The sequence below is a fragment of the Leptonotus elevatus genome, chromosome 14 (genome assembly GCF_054856555.1).
Source record: "Leptonotus elevatus isolate MCC_2025b chromosome 14, RoL_Lele_1.0, whole genome shotgun sequence".
In the NCBI taxonomy this organism is placed as follows: domain Eukaryota; kingdom Metazoa; phylum Chordata; class Actinopteri; order Syngnathiformes; family Syngnathidae; genus Leptonotus; species Leptonotus elevatus.
The window spans coordinates 15,924,344-15,948,780 of NC_141252.1; the positions used below are offsets into that span (position 1 = coordinate 15,924,344).

Sequence of the window (24,437 nt, forward strand, 5' to 3'; positions counted from 1 at the left end):
CAAACTTTACTGCTTTTATTATGAGTGAGTCACCCTATTATATTGGAGGATTTTGAATGACTATGTGGCCAGTGGCCACACCAGTAGTGCTGATGAAAAATGGTGGCCCTTTCCATCATTTAAGTTACTCATCACTGATACTCGTACAGTATATGTGTGTGCAGTGTGTTTGAAAATGAAAAGTGCCAATATCAATGGCATTTGATTCTGTTATGATCTGTTCTGTTGATTTGGTTTGAGTTGTCATGTTTTCCTTCCAATCAGCTCCCTCAGCCATGTGTGTCTAATTGTCCAGGTGTCTCTAGTTGTCTGATTAGTTTGTTTGTGCTGCAATTCCCTGCTTTCATTCAGTACTTATCGGTTCATTCCTAGTCACGTCTTGTTGCGTTGGGATACTGTTTCAAGTGTAGTCCAAGTCATATTCCTCTATTTGTTTGTAATTTTGAATCCAGTTTTGGGGCTTTATTATTTGGTCTTGCTAGCTTTTTTTTTTTAACCCAAGTACCTTGTTTTCCTTTTAGTTCTCATTGAATTAAACTTCTTTATAAAGTATTTTTTTTAGTATAAAAAATAATAACATACATTGTACGCTGCCATATTGAACATTTTTGTCCAGTCCACCACACGTCATCACATCACTGACTTGTTACGTGTGTTAATTATGATGCCACTGTTCATTTTGGACTTGTTAGCTGGTCTGTTGTGCTATAAAAATGCCGTAGTGACATTTCCAAACATCCGGGCATTTCTGATATTTCCCCAATGCAACGCAATGCAAATGCTTCCTTTATACGGTAAAAACAAACAGCAGTGACTAGCATACAAACCAGGCAGATTGTTCTAGTAGTCAAATAACATTTCATCACATTTTGAATTCAAAATAATCCTCACAAATAAAGTACAATGATCCAATGTCCAATGCTTTTCAATTAGCTTCCTTTCACCGCCATTTTGACTTATGACGTAAGCTCGGAATTGTTGATTGCTACTGATTAGCCTTGCTTAACATATGAAAAATTCCAAGCAAAAAAGAAAAGCCATCAAGATATCAGCAGTATGAAGAGCTTATGTATAGTAAAATATTACCTGACATTGTTGCAGGGTTTATAAAATTGAAGGCGAGATGCGGAATACTGCCCTTACTAGTTGGAATCATGTGCAAAGGCACTATAGTCCTAGTTTACCTATTGAAGTGGTCTGTGAGTGTATGGGTTTTACAATTTAATAATGTAGTTGTGAAATTCACAGCAGAGATTACCATTTCATTTCTATTTTGGAAATTTGTCACTGAGACATCTCAAAAATGAATACAGGCTTAATAATCGGCCACAAATGACTTCCCGGCATATAAACAATCCAGCTTGGATATGCAATTTATCAAAACTATAAATCAGAAATTAACTAATTAAATCAACATTGCAAAAGTTATTAAGACAATTATAGACTTTTTTTTAGGGCAGTGATCGTAACCATAATTATAATTGTAATGATCACAATTTCTGGCAGATTCTGGGGAACCATAAAGAGAGTACAGTACAAAAATCATACAATGGGCTTGTAAAATCTTTTGGTGTCTGTTCAATTCCCACTTTAGTTTTTCAGAACACAAACAAGCTGCCTCTGGTTTTAATTGAGGCATCATCTGATAATAATTCGGGGATGACTCATGGGAGAAAAACTCACCGCAGCAAATAGAGGATTTAAATAGCTTTTATATTTGTTGGCTAATTCACTGCAACGTGGCATTTTAGCACATTAAGTCCACACTCTACTGCATGCATACAGTATATCAAAATACTCTTAGGTAAACCTTTGGGAAATGCTCTTTGACTGACATGCGCACTACTACAGTATTTAAATACGTGCATTTTTTTTAAAAATATGAATGGCATGTACGTTAGTCATTCCCTTCTTGTGACATTATTAATATATGAATTAGAAACTTTTTAAAGACCTTCATCCACAGTTACCTGAAGTATATTGGATCTGATGTCAACAAAATACTTTTGCTATAGCGACAATTTAGTAATCCCCTGATAAAGATGAAGACTGCTCGAATGAGAAGTGCCAACTAGTGAATGATGTAAACTTATTAGCAGCACAACTGTACATGAATCTTGCTGCGTTGGTCATCTTGTTTCAGAATGATAGGGATGATGTCCTGAAATTGAATATTAGCATTCAATTTCTGCAGCTTGCACATGATGACAGCATGATTTGACGCCATCATTTTAACTGCAAGGATTAGAGAGAATACAGTGTCTTGTTTCCTTTGCACTAAAAATATAAGTATGTGTTGTTTGTTGCAATGAGAAGTACTGTAAGAGTAGTTCACGTGTCTTTTGTCAAACTCGCATTGGGCCGTTATACATAATTGTCGGTGAAAGTATGCATCTGTAGGGTTGACCCATGTGACAAGATGCAACTTGAATCTTCAATGTGTGTGACTGTCGAGGTTGTCTGGTTCTAATTTCTCATGCACGATAAATGACTTGTTTTTGTTGTTCTGTGTGGTTACATTTAACTCTCAGTGGGCTATTTATTTTACTGTATGTTGTCTAGTGTTTTATTAAAAACAACATCTGAGATTTAGGGGTAGCCACAGCAAACATAATAACATAATTAGTTGGATTGACATGGCAGTAAGAGAGAAAAGAGGATAACTAATTTCCTATTCTTTCTAAGTGGAAGTCGACCATAACCATTTCTTCCCAATAATATGTTACATGTGACCTCACTAGTCTAAACATGACATTCTGATTAATAATGACCATATATATGTCCATCTCAAGGGGCGGCCATTTTGCCACTTGCTGTCGACTGAAGATGACATCAGTGTTGCTCATGGCTCAGGCAACGACCAATCGCAGCTCACCTTTTTACTGAAGCTGAGCTGTGATTGGTTGGACAGCAAGTGGCAAAATAGTCACCCCCTGAGATGGATAAAAACGGCTGGATTTTGCTGCTTAACACATATTCCACTACCGTAATATTAACCAGAATACCACATTTAGACCAGTGGAGATGCATAGAACATATTATTGTCCCAAAAATTTTTGGGGTTGACTTCTTGAAAAACACTGTTCATTTTCAGCTTTCATCGTTGTCATTCTTTCATCTAATGTAACCTCCCTGTAGGTTACTTGAAATGCATTGAAATGCATTTTGATGCCAAGACCCTTTCTGCGTCACTGTACGTTTTATTTTGCTGACTATACCAACAGTACATGTGCAATTGTGTGTGGGCCTGCATACCGAACGGACACATGGCATGTCTGTGAAACCTGTTAGAAATCCCAGTGTTCTCCCAGACACCCCTGAGATCACAAGGTGTTGACTCGACCTTTTCACATGTTGAACCCTGTCAATTCAGGCACGTCTTCAAACACCTGGATCCAGATGCAACAAATTCATTGTTGTTCTTGGCTTGCTGTGCAGACTGAGTGAAAACGTGATCCAATCACAAATGATTTCCGGTGTGCTTGACTGTGGAGTCTTGATACATCAACAGCCTCAGGAGTATGCCTCTCCCTCCGGTGTAAGTCTAGCAGTTATGTGTTCACAACTGTACTTCCGTGGTGGTTTTGCCTGGTTCCATTCCTCACTAGTTCTTCTGAGGTCAGTGTGAACCTGGAGTGACGCTAAGGCCTGCATGGACAGATTTCCCCGATTACTGACTTCAGTGGAAAACCACTTAATTCATGGTGGTGTCACTCTGAGGCCACTGTTCACAGTGACAGAGGTTTCATTGAATAGTATAATATGTCACTTATGTCTGTTCCAAACGATAGCAAAGTCGACAAATGTCTAATGTATACAAAGTAAAATTTAACTGTAATCTAATAAGAATAATTTTGTCATTTTCTGAAGAAAAAAAAAAATCCAAGTTCTCCATAATATCTGCTCTGGATTGTAGTTTTGACCTCCACCTGGTTTTGCTAAATCAAGGAATTAATACTTCCTTTTTCTTGGTTTTGTCTCAAGGGTAAAATGATTGGCCTTCCCTGGAAAATGTCATCTTGGCTTTGACAGGCCAAGCCACTGGTTTGCTGTCTTTCAACACCGGGACCTTTGCTCTAAAAAACAGATGACTACAGACAGAATGACACCAGCACTTATGTAAATTTCTGGCAAGTCTTTATTTTTTGTGCATCACACAGCAATGTATTCATGCACCTAAATACCAGGCAGTACACCCGAGCGACTGCCCAGACTGACATCTAGCGCTCCCTGTGGGGATATTGTTAATCCGTCAATTTGTTTCATCCAGATGTTGCATGAGCGCCTGCTGGGTCATGACCACATGTGCATTATGGACAGCTGTCAGTTGGCACCTACATGTTCATTTTCAGTTCAGTCTTGGGAAGGCGTGCCACTTTACTGGAGCGTTTTTGTCAGCATTCACAATCATACATTTGGGTTTCTTCCAGAATCAACATTTTTGTCAAAAAAAATCGTCCAATTGCTATCCAGGATTTTCTTCATGTAAAACCCATGCTCATATGGATCCCGAGTCTGTGGTCTGATGGTCAGGAAATCCAGGACCCAGTTCTCCAGTGATGGATTTATTACATGGATGTTTAGCTTTTGCATCCGGTTCTGTGGGATGATGGTGTTGAAGGCAGAGAAGGAATCCAGGAAGAGCAGGCGGATGTAGGAGTCTGCATGTAGGCATACTGGTGAGGGTCCACAATGATGTTGATTGAGTTTTTGATCAGCAGCATAATCAGCTTCTCAAAAAGCATTGCATGACTATTGGAGTGAGGGCTACTGATCGAAAGTCATTCATATGGATGGATGGATGGATAGAGTGCAAGAGAGTTCAAGAGAGTTCCCAGCAGGCTGAATTGACCCCCATGCTTTAATGCATAGGTGTCAAACTCAGGTCCTCGAGGGCCGGAGTCCTGCAAGTTTGGGATGTTTCCCTTCTCCAACACAGCTGATATATGATCAGCTCATCAGCAAGCTCTGCATAAGCCTGATAACGATCCTGCTGATTGGAATCAGCTTGTGTTGGAAGAGGGAAACCTGCAGGACTAAGGCCCTCGAGGACCGGAGTTTAACACCTATGCTTTAATGTAATAATTTATAATGTATAAATTGTATTATAAACAGCTGCCTAGTCACATAAAGAATATGTTTAAGAAAAAAGAATATAGATACAACCTCCAAGAGAAGCAACATTTTGACAGAATAAAATGTAGGGCTAAATTAAAAGATCAATGTATTTCTATAAGTGGTATGAAAGTATGGAATCATCTTGATGACTTGAAAAAGTGTCAGACAATTTTTAATTTTAAACGTTTGTTTAAAACAAAAGTTATTAAAAAAATATAAGAATTTAAGTTGATGTATTTTTTTTCTTTTAAGACTGATCGAAAAAAATTGTATTCATTCATTTATGCTGTAAAACCCTGCACTGTTGCATCTGAAAAACTATAAAACATTATAGTATAGGGGGAGAGGGGACGGGGGGTTATGCCCATGTTTGTGAATCAGCCTTGTGAATTGGTTTTAATTAAGGTTGAAAGGCTCAAGTGGAGGAACACAACACAGTCAGTGAAACTGAGTAAAATATTATGCCTACTCTAAAGGCACTATTTCTACTAATGTTTCTCATTATGGCTCTATAACTGATCATTTGTCTTCAGGCCATCTCATCAAACTTTGTGAGGTTTCCACTGCGTATTAGCCAGAGTGTACCTTGGGTAAACTGAACAGCATGGGTGAAAGTGGTTATCGGTTTCACTTTCGCCTCATTCGATTATTATTTCCAACTGATGCTTCTTGTTAAACTAAAACATGAAGTCATCATCACATTTGTCTACAAACGGAAACAAAACTAATGTCACCTAGTAAAAATTCCAGTCACCACAGGCATGCGAGACTCACGAACAATACAGTCACAACAATAAAGCCACCCAAGTTGTATTAATAATGTGTCTGATCTGTTATTAATGGGGACAAATAAAATTATTATTATTATTCATGCTCACAAATGATCACGTGCATCAAAATAGCACAGCTGGACACGCGTCTTTCTCAGACACATCAAATTAGATTTGATGTCTGCTTGAGCCACAGGTCAAAGTGGTCCCCTAGAATGTGCAATTAATGAAGGATTAAGGGCTATGGGGAGATCAAAACGAAGCCAATCGCTTGCTTTCTTCATTTTTCAGAGGATTAAATGATTGTTTAAAGACACAAGACTGTGCTCTTAAAACCAATTTTGACTAATTTCATGTGTAAATGTGCAACATGTAATGTGGTGGGGAGTTTTCTAGATATTGCAATTCTCTCTAAAAAAAACTAAACAAAAAACGGCTTAGCCAAAATGCCAAACAAATAAATGAATTTGAGATCATGAATAGTTTATATCATAGCAATCCCTGGATACAAATGCGGCCTACCCACAGTGTTGGGCAAGCATCTTGTAAAGTGTTAGGAGATAGACTGGAATTGATTTTGCATTAAAGGAAGCTTACCAACACTGAAGTTACTCACCAGAGAAATGCAGCTCGTTCAGCTATAAAATGGTTAAACTACACCCAACTTCATCAGTTGGGTGGAGCCCAGTGTTATGATTAATATTTAGAACAGTGTGTACGAAACAAATACTGCGATGTATTATAGTTACAGACATGATAATCATTCTCCCCACTATTAAATTGAGCTTTTTTAAGTAACCGAAAATCACATTCTTTAACTAGACCGCTATGGTTTAGAAAATAAAAAAATATGTTTTTCCTCTCTTTCGATATTACTGATCAACATACCACAAAGTTATACTTTTCAGCTTCATCTGTCTTGTCATTTCTCCTATACATCTTCCTGTAAATTTTTATTACAAGTAGCCCATTTGTCCTGTTCCAAGAATAGCAAAAGAATGGCGATTTATGTGCATTTTACAGTAATTTATGGGATTTCTTTAATTTTTGGACATTTTATAGTTACTTTTTGAACATTTTCTTTCCTGCCTTTAAAAAAAATAATCTTTCCGACTTTTGGGGGGGGGGGGGGCATTTTATGGTAATTTTCTGCCTTTCTTCTTTTGACATGTGGGGGGGGGGGCATTTTATGGTAATTTTCTGCCTTTCTTCTTTTGACATGTGGTTACTTTTTGAACGTTTTCTTTTCTGCCAAATGTATTTTTCAAATTCTCTTTGGCAATTTCATGGGCATTTTATGGTAACCCTTTTGACTTTTTCGTCTACCTTTAATCTCTCTTCCACTTAAAATTTTGGATGCTGACATTTTTTTGAATATTTAATTATTTCTTTTAAAAAAAAATCTAAATTCATTGCTTTGGCCTAGGGAAAATAGAGCTAACATTTTTTATTTGAGTTAGGCGCAGTTAGGTTTGCTTGTCACACCATTAAATGTGGCCAAATGTAAAACACAAAATAAAAGGTTTAATTTAATGCACAGCAGATTATCGATTTGCACATTTGAAACCGAAACAAATTTCTCACGCACGCACACACGCACAAGCGTACAGAGCGCCGTAGCTTTAAGAAGGGAGGCGTGGTGCTGCTGTTTTGACCGACTTGACAGTCCCTCTGCACTTCACTATCATTCAGCTGAATGAGCAGCTCATTCGAGGCAGGACGTCGCCGCCACTGTCCCACACTACATTTATCCGGTGACAGCATTAACGGATTATTATCATTATTGCCGAGTAGAACCTGGTTTCTCCAAAAATAACCGAGGCGGTAAGCACTGATTTTATTTCATTTTACCTGCTGAACGAGCGTGAAGTGATCGGGTTGTGATGGTGCTGTCACCCCCCCGGGCTGTGCCTTCCTCAGCCGGGGAGGTACGGTAGCATCGAGGCTGCAGTCGGCGTGGAGGTGGCACACGTTTGAGGGCATCCTCGCAAGTAAAACATCGTTTGACAGTGTTTTTATATTGTCAAACCTCGTTCACACCGCATTTGTGTTGTTGAAAAATGAAAATGTGAGCATTATGGATGTTGTTACGCGACATCTCTTTGAAGCTTGTGAAAAGGATGCCAACGTTAGCTCGCTTCGAGCACCGGCCGTTAAAAAAAAACGCCAGGTCTGAGCAGTGAGATGTTCTATATACACTTGATTGTTATTAGTCACCGTGACATTATAGTCTTCTCCTATATGTGCTAAAATGCCAAAGAGCTTCCTTACATGGATGCTCAATGTATTGTATTTGTATTTTGTCTACGGACTACTCAAATGTCTAAATTGACGCTGGTTCGGCCGAGTACCCATAGAGGGCGCTCTACACCCTTAATCACAATCATCATGGCAGAAATGTACAGCAGTGAGTGTAGTTCGAGTGAAGTTTGATTCAGGGGATTCATATCACGTCTTCGGAGGATATACAAACACAAATTACTAACGCTTAAAATACTGTCTCTTTGTTTGAATAAATGCAATCTATACTGAGCAGGCCGTTTCTAGAGAAAAAAAAGATGGACTATGAATAGGAGCAAAGATGTCTTTCTTTGTGTCAAATGACTGACATAAAAGAGCACATAACTACAAACATCTTATTCTATTTTGTCAGCTTGGGTGATCCACAAACATTTAAATGCTTCACGTTATTTTCAATGCTGTTATTGTTTTGTTTGATGCTATATTTAGCCTGTACCAGAAAAATCAAAGAGATGTATAACCCAATTTAGTAACTATTTGGACAGAGCAAGCTGACAGAAATCAGGTTGGCATCACTGGACAACAATGTTTTGTGTGAACAATTTCAAGCCGTTATTGTTATAGCTCAACTAGTTTATTAGTTAGTCTGCAACTTAACAAACATGTTTCTGGGGGCCCTCGTCCAGGCAATCGTCTGGGTTGCCTGCCCAAAATCCTGTAAAATAATGGCAGCACAGTGGGCAAAGTGGAGCCCACGTTTGCATCACAGTTCTGAGATTTTGGGGTTCCAATCTTAGTCCTAGCCACCCTGTGTCGAGTTTGCATGTTCTCCCCATGCTTGTGTGGGTTTTCTATTCTACTCTGCTTCCTCCCACATTCCAAAAACATGCTTCTTAGGTTAATTGAAGGCACTAGATGTTCCATAGGTGTGACTGGTTGGTTGTTATATGTGCCCTGCGATGCGTACCCCGTATCGCAAGCCAGTTTACCCATGTGAGGATACGCAGTATAGGAAATGGTTGGATGTGGTTAAAATTATCTTCTAAAATCTTATTGTAGCATTTCAATTTATCTTAGTGTATGTACTGTCTAATACTCCAACTGTCCATAGCATTAGGAACACTTGACATCAGAGCCATATCAAAAATATGTTTGCACAAATAATGTGCCTACTGATCTCTAGGTTCTTTAGACTCTATTTTTCTAATAAGGGTAAGCGATATGTTAATGCAGTAACCACAATACCGTAGAGATGGAGATGCACTACAATAAAACAACTGTCCATCCAATTTCTGTATCACTTTTTCTGTTTGGGCTGCGGGGAGCTGAGCCTATCCTAGCTGACTGGCCAAAAGGCAGACTACATCCTGGATTGGTCGCCAGTCAATCACAGGACACATACTGTATGAATAGAGACGGAACCATTCATACTCGCAGTCGCAACATCAGTGGGAAGTGAATGCATGCTGCCTGCGAAAAAGTTAGGTGAATGAACCACTACTCTTGTCAGTGATCAATAACAAATATGTTGTTGACTAGTAACTAAGTGAGTAGTATAAATTGCTCTCTTTGTTGGCTTCTATTTTGGATTGTTCAATTGTGCAGGTGTCCCTATTGTTGTGACCAGTAAATGTAAACCGGGTGTTTCTTTATTTCTTCACAGAAAATCAGTAGAAGTAATTTCTAACATGTGTTTATGAGCCCGCCAGTGTTATTGCTTGTTTCTAAAAATAACATGCTTTGTTCATGATACTATATCTACGGTGGCTGTTTACTTACTTGCAGGCCTCCATAGCTCTTAAAACTCAGTCTGTAAGTCAAAGAGGATGGGGAGGTATTGAGCCATTTAATCCCACTGAACATCTGGCAGTGATGCGGCAATGTGTCTCTTGCTCAGCTGACCAGGCTTTACAAGCAGTGCGCCATGCCAAGCGCGCAGTTGTCCCCTCCTCCTCTTCTTCCTCCTCCTCCTCACCCACACAGCTTTGCAGTTAGCATCTGCCACATTCCACCCTATGGATCAACATTATGTTGAGTACAAACCGTTTTTGTTAAAATTTTCAGTGAACACAAAAGTTTTCTGAATTTTAAATAATGATTAGACTCACTTGAATGCTTGTGAATTACTTTCTCTTTAAATCTAAAATTTAGCTTCTCTAGACATTTCTAGGTGTGTACTCATTTTTAAAACACCACAATATTAAAAGAAAACGGAAAATGTTACATCTTTGTGTATATCCACTGACAAATCTCTTTTGGAAGAAGAGGCTTTTGGAATGAATATCAAGGTTGTCTAACGAGATCTGTTAATTTTCACATGTAAGCCACATGAATCATTTGAAACTGTAAAACTGTAAAATCATACATATGAAATGGAATTTGCCTTCCAGTTCGTCTCGAGCAGCTGTTTCAGCAGTTTGGCAGGAGTATTTTTAGTTCCAATGTTTTGATTAGCAAGCGCAATCCTCATCCAGCTACCTGTGCGTTTCCGAAGTTTAGGAAGAAAGAAAAATAGGTCTGGTCCAAGAGTAACAAAGCCCCTTGGCTGACGTGGGCTGCTTCTGGCTGTACCCTTGCTGACTGAGGAGGATATGGAGAATTGGGTTGTGTGCACTTTACTGGAGGTGGAAAGATGCCTTTGAAGCTTGCCCAGGCGACATGGTGGCATACATTAGCAGATAATCAAGCAGGCTGCACTTGACACTGGTGTGTGCCCAGTATAAGCTGTTCTGCCACAGGGCAGGGAGGGGTGGTGCAGGCTCATTGTTCAGTCATGTTTATGCAAAGTGGTGCAGTTCACTTCAGCATGGTGTTTGTCGACAGGCAAGTTCAAACCAGCGCGACACAGTGTAATCTGTTGATGATTCTTAAAGGAACAAGAAAATGGTGGTGGACAAATTACCATTGTATTGTTGCCATACTTTCCTTGACATATGGTTGTTTATTACAAAAAGATGATAAACAATGTTGAGAAAACATCACGGTTCCCCCTGATGTCATACACAAGTGATGATTCTTCATCCCCCATCAATCAGTTCTATGCTCCAGTAAAGGAAGGGTCACAGTAGTGTAGTATAAACAAGGTTGCCACTGAGGAGTCCAGTTTAATTCAATTTTCTATGGCTCTGTTTGGATAAGTAAATCCTGATTAGGCATGTGTTTCCTGCATGGGGTGTACTTTGTAGGTGTGGCGGTTATAGCTACAAATCAAATACAGCTACATTATAACAGCAAGACCTCATGTAACCTGTCATCAAGCATACATTTCTGTTATTATTATTATTATTATTATTATTATTATGATTAATCTAGGGTTATGTTCCATTGTTATGAAGACAATGACAGTCCTTCGTCAACCATTCAACAACATTGTGTTGAACATGTTTGATACCAATGTTTTCCAGACAGATACCAGTACGATTACTCAACACATTAGTAATCACCGACACCAAATACCAAAACCACTAATAGATAAAATTTCCCCCCAAAACAATGACCAATAATTTCAAAGAAAGACCAATATATCCCAATATAGCATTTTGTCCATAAAAATGTGTGACATTAATGTCAATTTTCTTCTACGGTAATTTCTAGTTTGTGATCATAAAACGGCCACAGGAGGGTTATCAGCCACCGTCGTGAGTACAGATACCTTAAAATAAGGCTGGTATCGGTTCTTGAACTTCCCAAATTGTAACAATGTAAACAAAAACCGAACTACATTGAACAAAACCAAAATGTATATGTATTATGTGGGTGGGCTGAGGTTTTCTTATTTCTACTCTCCACTCTAGCTTTTCGTTTTTGTGACTACCCATCTGGCCATTAAAGTGTAATCTAATTGTTGTGCAGAGAAGGCATTTTGCTTAAAGATGTGATCACACAATTTAGGTTTGCCATGAAAAATACAGAGATGGGCACTTCTGGTAATTGGAAAAATTGGCTCTGGAAAAATACTTGAATATAATGACAAGTTGCTGGTTGCATGTGAGATCATAGCAAATGTGGCAATGTAGGTAAAATGTGACTTGTCTCTTACAGATTCTAATGATCAAGAATCCCCATGTCATTAACTTGCATTGTTAGTCACGGTACATGTCTACAACCTCTTGCTAATACAGTAATCACTGTTTCAGTCTGCTCTTCCCCTGTGGTGGCAATGCAGGCTGCTTGCATGCTTACTGCAGTTCCTGGCACAGGGTTTAAGAAAGAAGTCTGGTAGTAATTAGCTGTTAAGGCATAATCTTATTCCAGACACCACATGTTGTGTCTGTTAAAAGTGATCCTCCCAGCCCTTAGTCATAGGTGGTGTTTATGACCTCCTGTCCAAATGTAACCCCTAATATCCTTACTTTAACTTTATGAGTACATACAAAAAATAGCAACTGGATGGTCCTCAGTTTTCTTTTTGTAGCATGAGGCAACCATATTTCTGGCTCCATGAAGTACATTCCCTTAACGTGCATTTGCACTTTCAAATATCTGAAGAGGAGTACATCAATTATGTCCTACTGTAACATAACCTGTTCATTCTCTCCCAGCTGTCAGGCAGTGCAGAGCGCCATAAAAAAATTATAAAGTGTTTCATTTTTGAAAATGAAAATATTAGAATAAGTCAAGTACACAGTTCAACTACTAATAAATACTTCACTGTCTGAAAATCGAGGTTTCAACTAAATAGGTTGTAAGTATCCATTGTATTCTACCATTATCTATTTTTAGCACTTAGCCTAACTGTCGTGACCCTCTTGCCAATCATGGTTACCTGTGGGTTGTGTTAACGTGGGGTTCAATGGCGAAGATTCATTCCAGTTTCGACTTTACAATGATGATTTATTAACTTAGAGTAAGTTCAAATTTGTTTCCACTTGGACAGAAAACATGATTCCATAATGACCAGACACAACACAATCACGATCCAAAACGGTTTGCTTCTCCCACTGGTTACACCTGAGACTCATCATCCCATTGATTACGTAGTCTCGGGCCAGGGCAAATGGGTACCACTGCTCCCCCTATTGGTGGCAGGTTTAACAAATAAACAAGTAACAGAAATGGCTCTTACACTAACTTTGATTGATTAACATGATTTATTGTGTGTACCATCTTGTTATGAATCAAAGTTTTATATTGTTGATAAGAGGGAAAATATTCCGACTTCAGTTATGAAGATGCCACAGCCATGACCAAACATGTTGTTTTGTTCCCTAAGCCACTTATAGTTGTCACATTTGCCTAATGACAAAGGACTCCATCATGCTTGAAAAAGTTAGATTTATTGACTGGCGGGCTCCAAACCTCAACATTCTACTTTCATTCTGCCACATTATGTATTTTTTATTTATTTTTATTGTTTTACTGTTCACCTTCCTTGGATGGAAGTGGCTTCCTTAAGATAACTTTTTAGTAGTCCCACAATTGGGAAATTTGCAACGTTTCACAGCAATAGTGGATGCAGGCAACAGGAGGGCAACAGGATATATGCCCATTAACATTTACATAACATTTTACTGTTAGTTTACTGCCCTTCTTGAGACCAGGCCATGCTTCAAAAGGTGTGAGAGCCTTGTTGTGCTCACACCTTCCTGCAGAGTTTCCTGCAGCGAAATCAACTTTAGGAGACGTTGCTCGACTTTTTTTTTTGGCACCCTGAAGACTCCTTCACAAATGAACTTCTCCCATAAAATGTTCTTGATTATCCAATTAATGTTTCTATCTGGCTTGACCAGGAGATATCACTCAGCATGTCTTGTTGATGGGGGGCTGGAATAGGTTCTGGTCTGTTTCTTCTAGACAGTGGTAAAGTTGTTCTCTGCTAGGACACACCTGAGTTTGAGAGGAAGCGCTGCATAGCAGGAATGACTGATAGTGAAAATACCTCTTGGCATTAGATGAGAATGTGGATTAACCAGCTGTGAAGTTAAAAAAAAATGTCATTCATAATGTTTCAATGTTAGCTAGGCCTTTGCACATTAGTGAGTACAGCATGAACTCACTGATTTGATTTGCATGTTACCACCATGCAATATAAGTTCTTGGTTTCACCAGGCTTTGTTCTGACTCCATAGCATGGGACTTTGTAGCAGCAGAAAATGTTGCATTTTGCATTAAGGATTAGATCCTCAATCATTAAACACATTACAAGCAGGTGCTCACCTAATAATCCCTGAAGTCCTTCAAGCGCCTCCAGCTCAGTGTCTCTCCTGCCATCTGCCATTGGATCTACAGCTTCCTGACGGGCAGGACACAGCAGTTGAAGCTGGTGGGGACATCAGCACAGAGGCCTCTCAAGGATGAGTCCTCTCCCCGCTGATCTTCTCCCTCTGCACAAATGACTGCACACTAAAGTTTGCAGATGACACCACAATCGTCTGCATTATATTAACAGAAAGTGGAGTGTCTGGTGCTCTGGTGCAGCCAACACAACTTGGACCTGAACACGTTCAAGACTGTAGTGATGATATCTCTTCATCCGGTCACCATACCACTTTTTCCAGCTCCTTCCCTAAGTTAGGCATTATCGGACTATGCACACTAAAACCAGCAGACGTTCCAAAAGCTTCTTCCCTCTTGCCATTAACTTGACTCCCTAAACTGTCGACTCATAATTCCATAGTAATATTTTGCCACCCCCACCCCCCGTTTTGCATATCACTGTGTGGCATATTACCATATTCATTATTGTAGTTTCAGCACTGTGTGTATTTGCATAACTGTTGCTGATCACTGTTCCACAGTACTGGACATTTAAAGTGCTCAAGGACTCGCACCATTTGCACAATAGTCACATCATAATTAGTGTACCACTGGACACTTTAAATTGTGTGACGACTCTCTGTGTACTGTGTGTACTTGCGTTTCCGTCCTTGTTGCAAGCCTTGGTTCGCTTGACACATCTTTTCATCCACCGCAACCCTCAAATTACAGGTGTTGTTGAGGTCCCGTATGTCTATCCAGTCACCGGTAAATTACATCGATAGGCTACAGGATGAGGGTTTAGACCAGAGCATCCAATCATAGACCTCAAGCCTCCCTATACTGAGCTAATAATACCCCGAGCTACAGAGAAAGCAACACATTGGTTCTGTCAGTAGAAGCAAGGGGAAGGATTGAGTGGTGATGGTGATTGTGGGGCTCCATTTGGGACATGTGCGCTTGATACTTTACTGAGCACAAAGCAGCTCTTTCACTTGGGATCTGGAGCACATATGGAATAGTTTATCAAAACTCCATAACGTCAACCCCACAGTGTTCTCTTGCCAACTGGTTCCCCTTCACCTACACATCTCAAATTCAGTGTGCCACTGAACTGAGCTTTTAAAGTTGGACCTGGCATCGGATTTGTGCTCTTCAATCCTTTCCAGATTAGAAAATTATTTTATTTTAGGGTCAACCCAAAGCAATAATATTTTAAGATTAAAACAAATATATATTCCTGTTTGATGTTTTTAACATCAAATTACAACCTGGTTTCAAGGTGAACCTTTCCTGAATAGCAAAGCTCAGTCTTGTTTTTTCACTTAGAAAGTTAACGATTGAGCAACTGATACTTTCAGGACCATGCATTCAGCATTAATTGGCGCCTGATAACTATTTTAGTTAATGTTATGTGGCCTAGAACTCAAGGTCCACATTTAGTGGCGTTGCTCTGTGTCAAATTATAGGAAACCTATTTTAACACTAACACTGTGTGGCTGTATGACATCAGCCTGAAAGATTGTCTTCTAAACTGCACAGCTGGGTGTAGATAACAGACCAGCATGGATGTTTATTTCTTGTCTTTCTGCATTCCTGCTTCTTATTTATAATATCCAGCATGGGGGGTTTTACTTCTATAAAAGGAAGTTTGAAGAGTTTCGTTGAACCACTGGAAACAAGGCATGCATATCAAATTTTCTCTCAAGATGTAATCTCTTTAGGACAGCAGTCAAAATGGAGAAAGGATGGTCCTCCTTCACGCCCCTTCATAATTGACACACTTAATCATTTCCTTTCCTCTTTTGACTTGTGCTTTTATATACTCATATCATATAGCCTGTATTCTCAATTGATGATTGATCCACAGTCTTTTTCATTCATGGAGGCGTAGTATCGATATCATCTGATACCTGGCAACTGACATCCTCAGTTATTGAGATATTTTGGCAAAAAACAAGTTGCTGATGCATTTTACCCACAATCACTGTGGTTGTGTCTTTTAGTGTCGACGAAGCACCAGCCCAAAGAAGTTACTGTATGTTTTACTTTTTAATTTTAGTGTTCCACCAATTTATTTTTCTGAGCCAATAATGCAGTACGTACCATACATTACATTACAGTAATTTTTACACAGTTCATCTCCATAACAGTGTTAGCACATGAAGCATGATGACAAGCAGTATGACTGTGCATGAAGTTGTTTGGCCCCTGTTATTGTAACTGTCAGATCTTCCTCATTCCACACTCACTTCCTTTCTGTTTCCTTGGTCCTTTCTGCTGCCCTGCGTGAATCTGTTTGTGTTTGATTGTGGGAAAATTTCCAGACATTCGTGAGAGTCCCCCGCTCTCTGGACCGTCTTTTCCCGAGAGGCCCCTTTGGCTCACAGAGACTGAGCCCCATCACTGCTCTGGGACCCTTCTCCTAGCAACCCCTAGTGGTAGCACAAGTGGCAGAATTCCTCTTTTGAGTCCAAGCAAAGCGCTTTGAGGGCCTTGTAAGGTGGAAAAGCGTTATTTAAATGAAGTAACCATTTACCAACAACTTTCACTTCCACATTGAAAAATGCAGTTTATCTTTTTAGAAGTAGGTTATTTAGATGTCTGAGCAATGTGATACAAGTTCTTAAGTTGACACAAAAAAATAACACTCCCCAGAATCCACTCCAATTAATCACATCAGATAGAGATTAAAATTCAGACATGGGTGTTACTGTGACATAGCATTCGGGAATATGCCACATTGCTGTTTTTTTTTTTTTGACTATCTGTGCAGAGCAAGTCTTTCCTCTAAAGCTGGGTATGGAATCTGAAAGTAAAATGCAGTTGCGTAAATGAGACATGTTTTCTGTGCCATCTATGCTGCTAGTATTTAAACTAAGCTTGTGGGTTGGTATATTCCAGTTAATTCATTTGTATAGATTTGATTCCCTTTTCACATTTGCGGTTTTGATGGGATTCCTGTAAAATAGTGTTTTTTCATACCTGTCCACAATGTACAGTCCTTATGCATGTATGCTAAATCAACAAGCACATGGCCTATAGGTCACATGGTCAAAGTTGAAAACCTCAATGAGATTTAATGAGTAGATGCACCTAGTTTGCTCAGGTTGTTATTCATTAACAACGTTTTTTTTTTAAATTAGATTGGAACCATTTTAAAACAGTAACGCTTTACGCTTGATTCAAACATTGCTGTACTTTCAAATCATGTAATATGCAGTTTATAGCTCTCAAGTAGAGTAAAAATCCTGCCTTCTAGTCTTCTATTGGCTATCGCCCAAAACACAATGCGTCATTAGCGTTAACTGTCATCTCATTGTGTTTGTGCAATGAGATGGATGAGTGAACACAGGTGGGGATCTCAAAAATGATGACAAACGGGTCTGTCTTTTGGCTATCGAGTAGCAAAACAGATGAACATAGATCTGAATGGTGGACCTGAGCCATGGATCCTTCATCACTAGTACTTTTTTTTTCTTCTTCCCCCAAGAACGCCTTTTGACCAAGTGAAGGACCGCGTGGTTGGAAACAGCTAAAGCATTCACAGGCCTTATGAATAGAAGCCTGTCTCTAGAGAGCCTTACTAAAATGGGTTATTTTGCTGTTATCCCTTTGGAGAGGCAGATTGATCTCACACAGGCTCACTTCAAATGGACTGTTGAAAAGCAAGGTGTTTATTTGTACAAAATTATAACGCACCATTTGCCAGCTTTAGCATCTGTTGGTGTTCTTCATCATCCCTAAGTGCACCACAAGGCAATTCTCTTACTCTTTTTGGGCAAAATAAAGCCTATAACTGTTGCTTCCAATACTTTCACTGCTTGTTGGCACTGAGCTCATCGTCCCTCTTTGATCAACCTCAAATTTTAAGTCCTGTTTCTATTCACAAGCTTTTGCAGATGGCAAAGATGAAAGTGGGAGCAAGGAAGCCAGTTAAAACGGTTGACATCCTCCTATAATGTACACACTGTCACTGTTAGATTTTGAATATGGACATCAGGTGACCCTTGGCAATGTCCCCAAAAGTTACTCCGAATCCACGCTTTGCATTATAAATGAGTCAGTCTGATTTATGTTGTTGTTGTTTTCCTCCCTGTTCTTCAAATCGTAAAAACAAGGAAACTTTTTGCTATGGCCAATTCAGTAAGTGTGGAGGTAAACAAACACCAGTTGCAAGTGGAGTGCACAGAAATGACTCAACCATGTCTTGTCTTGGCAACCAGAGAGAATACAGGCTCTTTTTGGCCATTTTCTTTATCTCTATCCATAAAGGGTCAAGAAGGATTACAGGTCCTTTTTATATCAAGCACAAAAACTGAAACTAATTGTGTTTGTTTTCGTGGATAACAGCGCCTCTGTTCTGTGGCGCTCGCAGTGCTTGTCATGTTGCCTTTCCTAATTCTGTTTGACGTAATCTAGAATTTTCTCACTGCCAGTGTAGCTAAAAGGACAAGCTCGGCATGTGTGATGAAAGGTCCATTCTGCCAACAATGGAATGATAGAGAGATGACTAACCCATGGGCTACAACGCTGTGTGCCAAACCATCTGACTCAGTGCAAGCATCAAAGCTCCAAGTGGCTTATTTATTTGGGTCACTTTTGGTCTATCTTCCTCTCTTTCAATCTGCCCCTTCCATACAGTATTTGAACCTAAATAGTTTCCTCAAGCTGTGAGCCATCGAGATGGCTAAATGTTTTTTAAAGCCAGTCCCAACCAAATACCTTCGCATTGTGTGGCAGCTGCATGGATTAGCGGTGCCATGTTGCATGAGCAGACTGAAAGATATTTGGATTGTTGGAGAAAGCCGAAACGGATGAGGGTCAGTGCAGTGGCAGGGATGTGACCGGAATGGATATGTGCCCTTGACCACGTGTATTTGAGTTCATGTAAGTGAAGGGGGGCGGCTCAGATGTATTAAGACTGCAGCTTTGTCAACTGATAAAACACGCCCCCGTAGATCCACTGCACTAACCAGTGCCAGTGACCTAGCTATAGTAAACATTATTCTTAAATCTTAAATAAGAAAGGAATATTGAACGGAATTTAAAAATATATATATTGAAGGTGGATCAACGTGGTTAATTGAGGCCAACAATCTGAGGGAGAGCTATCAAAGTAGGACTTGCAATCCATCCAAGGTTTAAAATCCTATTAGTCAATGAGAATTAAACAAGATTGTCCACTTGAGTGGAATGAGTTGCACATCCGTTTAAGTCAATTAAAAGACAATCATTTGCTTTAACACCAATAAGCTTCTTCCTTGATAGTGGATGATATGCATTACAAGTAGAAGGAAAACTAGATGAGAGAAAAGCACAATACAAATTTTCACAATTTTAGTATTTTGTGTGCCACATTTGTTGTAGAAAAACAGATTTACAAATTGGTTTTATTATTTTTTTTTACGTTTGTTGGTTTAGCACCACACGTGTTGGAACTGGATTTCATCCCAGGTTGCCTTGGCGACAGGTTACAGAGCATAAACTCAGGAAAGTGGACTTTATGTTCACATTACTAAACAAATACATTTAAGCATGCAACACTCAGTATGCTGTTGTTTCCTATAATTCCATCCAAATTCTTGCCCTGGCCCATGCAACAGAATGGAAGGAAAAGCTCCTGCTGCGATCCATTTGTTCATGCTTACCAAGTGTGTACACATGCAATTGAAGTGATGTTGACAGAGTTCTAAGTATTAAAGCAGACACTGATCATAAATCTGCTACTCAGTGGCGTTTTAACGCAATGCCTTGCTTCTAATTGACACCGCATGCATCTCTCCAGCCTAGTTGGGTCTGCTTGTTCAAACATTTTATCCAGTGAAAATAGATTGAAGTTCATCTTGGTAAGCCGTCTTGCCGCCCTTGAGGAAAGTTCTTCTATTGCTGTTGATGGATCGTTTTATTCCCGATTTCCCGTTACTGACTTGCACCTACCTCCTTCCACCCTTGAGGTAATGATTGATCATGACTATGAAAATAGCTGCTAACTTGTATTAATGGTAAAATGTCTTAAAGGAAGTTCTCTACCTCACAAAGTGCAGCTGCGTTGACTTTTATGATCATTATCATGACAACTCTCACTTTTTTCAACCCTATTGTCCTGTAAGTGGAACAGTGTCAGACTTACAAAGCAAGAGGAAGGAAACCAGGATGGAAAAAACAATAGTGTTATGACCCACAATTTTGTTGCACCATGAAATGGGACAACAATTGTAGGCACAACCTGAGCATTTAATTTAAATGGCATGGAATTGGAACAATGTGCGTTGATTGTATGCAGCTACATTGGATGTGATTATCCCAGATTTGTGTTTTAGTGGTCTTTTTTTTCTTATTTCCTCCAATTTTAAGGACTACAATGGTGAACCTATATTTGAAATGCTAAGATGGGCTGTAATGAGTAGTGTTCTTAAACTCAATAGAGATCTTACCGTTGCCTCCCTTACTGGAAATGTGTGTGAGGAAGGGTGCTAGTTCTTAATTTTGATGTACAAACTATAAAAACAACAGTGACATACATTAGTCTTATCTCTGCTTTTAACTTTGATTTGGTGTACTTTCACGTTGAATCAACTAATAGTATTAACTACTACTCTTGTGGGTTCCTAAAAATCTAAATGCTCTAATGTGGTCTGATTGCTTCCTCTGACTGTCTAGCATTTTAGAAACTGGCAGCTAGCAAGCAGTGGATTTATTCCACTGTTTTGTTAAAACCAGCTGTTTGTTGCCAGAACAAGAGCTGCGTGACTGAAGTGGATTTTGACTGGAAAATTTCATCTCTGAGACAAAGGCCTGTGTAAAAAAAATAAATAAAAAAAAGTAAATTTGACGGTACAGGTTGAGGGGGTGTCCTGATCATTTTTTTTTTTTTAGGACCCTACTAGGGGGTCATGCAATTTTGTTAGTGTGTCCGAATGACTAGCAAGCGAACATGTAGGGCACTCAAAATTACCTACAATGCACTTTGAAAAGAAGTGAACATCGATGCTCACTCAACTGGGTTGATATAGACCAAAATGCACTGAGAGTATGAAAAAAGAATGTCATGTTATGGGCTTGCATGGCTACTTTTGGAACAGGCTCGCCAGCCTTTATGGATGATGTAACTCACGATGGCAGCAGCAGAATGAATTCTGAAGTCTACCAAACAATTTTGCCCATCAATTTACAGAAAAATGCATCTAAACTAATCAGGAGAAGCCTTATCATTCAACAAGATAATGATCCTAAACACAGTGCCAGCACAACAAAGGACTTCATTAGGCTGACCAAGTCAATCACCTAACCTTAACCAAATAGAGTATGCATTTTACCTCCGGAAGAGGAAAAAGATCAAACTGTTATTCAGTGACATTTTATGTTGAATCTCTACACACTTTGCTCATTAAATCATGTCCAGATTAAAGTTGAATGAAGATTAATAATATGTCTGAGCCTGCTCGCCATATGTGAGGCAGCTGCACACAGTCCTTGTGGCTGGTGGGAAGTGGGAACCCAAGGCACGTGGGTCTGACTAAATTGTGATGGGTTAAACCAGTTTTTCTCAACCCCGGTCCTCGAGTACCTTTATCCAGCCTGTTTTCTATGTCTCCTTCAGCCAACACATCTGAGGATTATTATCAGGCTTCATGCAGAGCTTGCTCATTAGCTGATCGTTTGAAACACCCGTGTTGGCTGTTAGAGACATGGAAAACAGGCTGGATAGGGGTACTCGAGGAACAGGGTTGAGAACCACTGGGTTAAACGATTGAGTGTGTTTTTGGCTGCTTGAAGCTAGCTGTGTGGTCAAGTCTTGTGGTCTTGTCTATAATTGCTCATTAAGGTATTTAGAGTGTTCTGATTTAGATGAAGTGAACAAAGTGATACTGATTATTGTTTGCTACATAGAAACAGATAACTATCTGCCAGGATCTAATTAGACCATGGCTGCTGTTGTTGAATGGCTAAATATTCTTATAAATTAGGGATTAATTTCTACAACATTATTCTGTATACCAGTGGTCCCCAACTTTTTTTCCACCACGGACCGGTTTATACAAGTCCACAACTTTCGTGCACCGGTGGGTTGGGGAGGGGGCTTGGCTGTTTGGCGGCTGATTTAATAAAAGGCTACAACAACAAACGCAAGTCCACTATGTATTTTTATGTACCTGTACTAACAGCACAAACGCCATAACAAGGGTAACAACAACGCTTTAATATGGTGAAGTCACTATGGTAATGCTTATGAATGATACGAGCAACACAAAAACTGGGGTATTTTGTAGATATAACAATAAATGTGAAGTCACATTTTTATGTAACCTTATGAGCAGTGCCCTCCTAAATGAGCCAACATAAAGCACCACAGAACAAATCTAAAGTCCATGAGTAACTCACTCACCATAACGCTAAATTAAGAGCCGCTCGCCGCAGAGTGGGCCATCATGCGTGGGAATCATCTGTAGCTGTAAGTCCACGCACCTTTTTTTCTTCTTCTTGGTCACAGGCTCCTGTGTTGTCTCATCACTGGTCTTTTTCTCCGTAGCAAAGAAACTTTTCAAATATGTCTCTTTTTTTACTAATTTTGTTTACTCGTTGAGTAGCATCAGCGCCTGAGATAATTAGCATCTTGACATGCGTCAAGAGTCCGTGGTAAACAGAGAGAATCCGGTCACTTTTCAAAATAAAATATTTTAAGCTTCGGCTAATCAATTAACCCGAAGTACAGTAAGTACATTTCAACTGTGCGGCCCGGTGGTTGGGGACCACTGCTGTATATGATTTGTGTCCATGTTGTCCTACGCATAGCAGGTTTATTGGGCTGATGCAGATAGCAATGTATGGGAGTAGCACTACAGTCAGCAAAATTAACCCAAGAAAGTAGGGCTGTAGAGAGAAAAAAAGGGCTCTTCTTCAAATAAACTGGTTAATATAAAGATTTCATGAATGTCTTTTAAAACATAATGTGCTTTAGTAGGTTGGATGATATGACTGAAAAATGTACCACAATATACATATTTGATTGAGTTGATCTAGTGATTTTGTTTTACCTATTTAAAATATGAAAAACAATTCCATTGAAGAGGAAAAATACCATTAAAAATATCTGGTAGCAAAACAAATTTTCAAGGAATGTATACTGTTTTTGTGTACATTGTAATTAGTGTTGTTCCGATACCGATACTGGTATTGGCAGAGGCCCCGATTCTGCATTGAAACAGTGGTATTGGTGTGTACTAACATGTAACATGCTGATACCATTAATTCTGATTCTAATATAGGACTTTGGATGCAGCATCTTGTGTTTTGCTCATGCACGACATTCACTGATGTGTGACATGTTCACTAACATATCCTATTGGCGCTTGAATGCTCTGAACCAATAGCAGGACAGCTTTTTCATGTTGAGAAAAAAACCCATAGGTATCGGCATCGGCCGATATTGCAAAGCTGGTTATCGGAATCGGTATTGGGGGCCAAAAAACGGTATCAAAACAACACTAATTGTAATGTGCAATGTTGTCTACATCCATGCTGCTCCAGAAGTGCACCTTAAATGCTTCTTATCGTTAATACAGTTACAAAAACCTTCATTCTGTGTTTTTCAGACAATGTTAAGTAGCATATCAAAAAATCTCACAAACTAATAATCTTCTTGGAGTGCTGCATGCTTTGCAGTTGATCAATTGATCAACCATTTTAGGACTTTTTAGCGGGCTCATGATTTCCATAGTCCAATATTGTTTACTCGCATGATTGTTAATTCAGTGGGATGCTGAGGGTCGGAGCTGGTTAACACTGGATCTAACATGTCAAAGAAAGAGAACTCCTTTTTTTCTACACCACATACCCATCCGGAGGTGTTTATTTAATCAGGTTAGTATACACAATATAATCTTATTGCAAGAGTTGTACTGCGACGACTCATCATTTATTTCAACAAAGTTAAGCCACACTTTCGCTGGGCGCACTTCTATGCAGGGGTCTGGGGTTTTGTTCTGTTTGATTTTTTTCTAGTGAACATTTTATTGACTGCATTTTGTATTGATATTGATCACCTGTCTATCATGATACATACTGATATTAGTGCTGTCACAATTGAATATTTTTTTAAATGGTTTAATC

General features: G+C 39.3%; 1 protein-coding gene across 2 annotated transcripts in view; it reads left to right on the plus strand.

Annotated features, from left to right (window-relative positions):
- Window positions 1-7,564: 7,564 nt before the first annotated feature.
- The window catches only part of daam2 (dishevelled associated activator of morphogenesis 2), a 92,372-nt gene continuing 75,499 nt past the window's right edge, over window positions 7,565-24,437 (plus strand). For both annotated transcript variants that reach the window (XM_086094773.1, XM_086094774.1), the window contains exon 1: window positions 7,565-7,712. The gene's annotated coding sequence lies outside the window, so the exon portion shown is untranslated. The remainder of the gene's footprint in view (window positions 7,713-24,437) is intronic.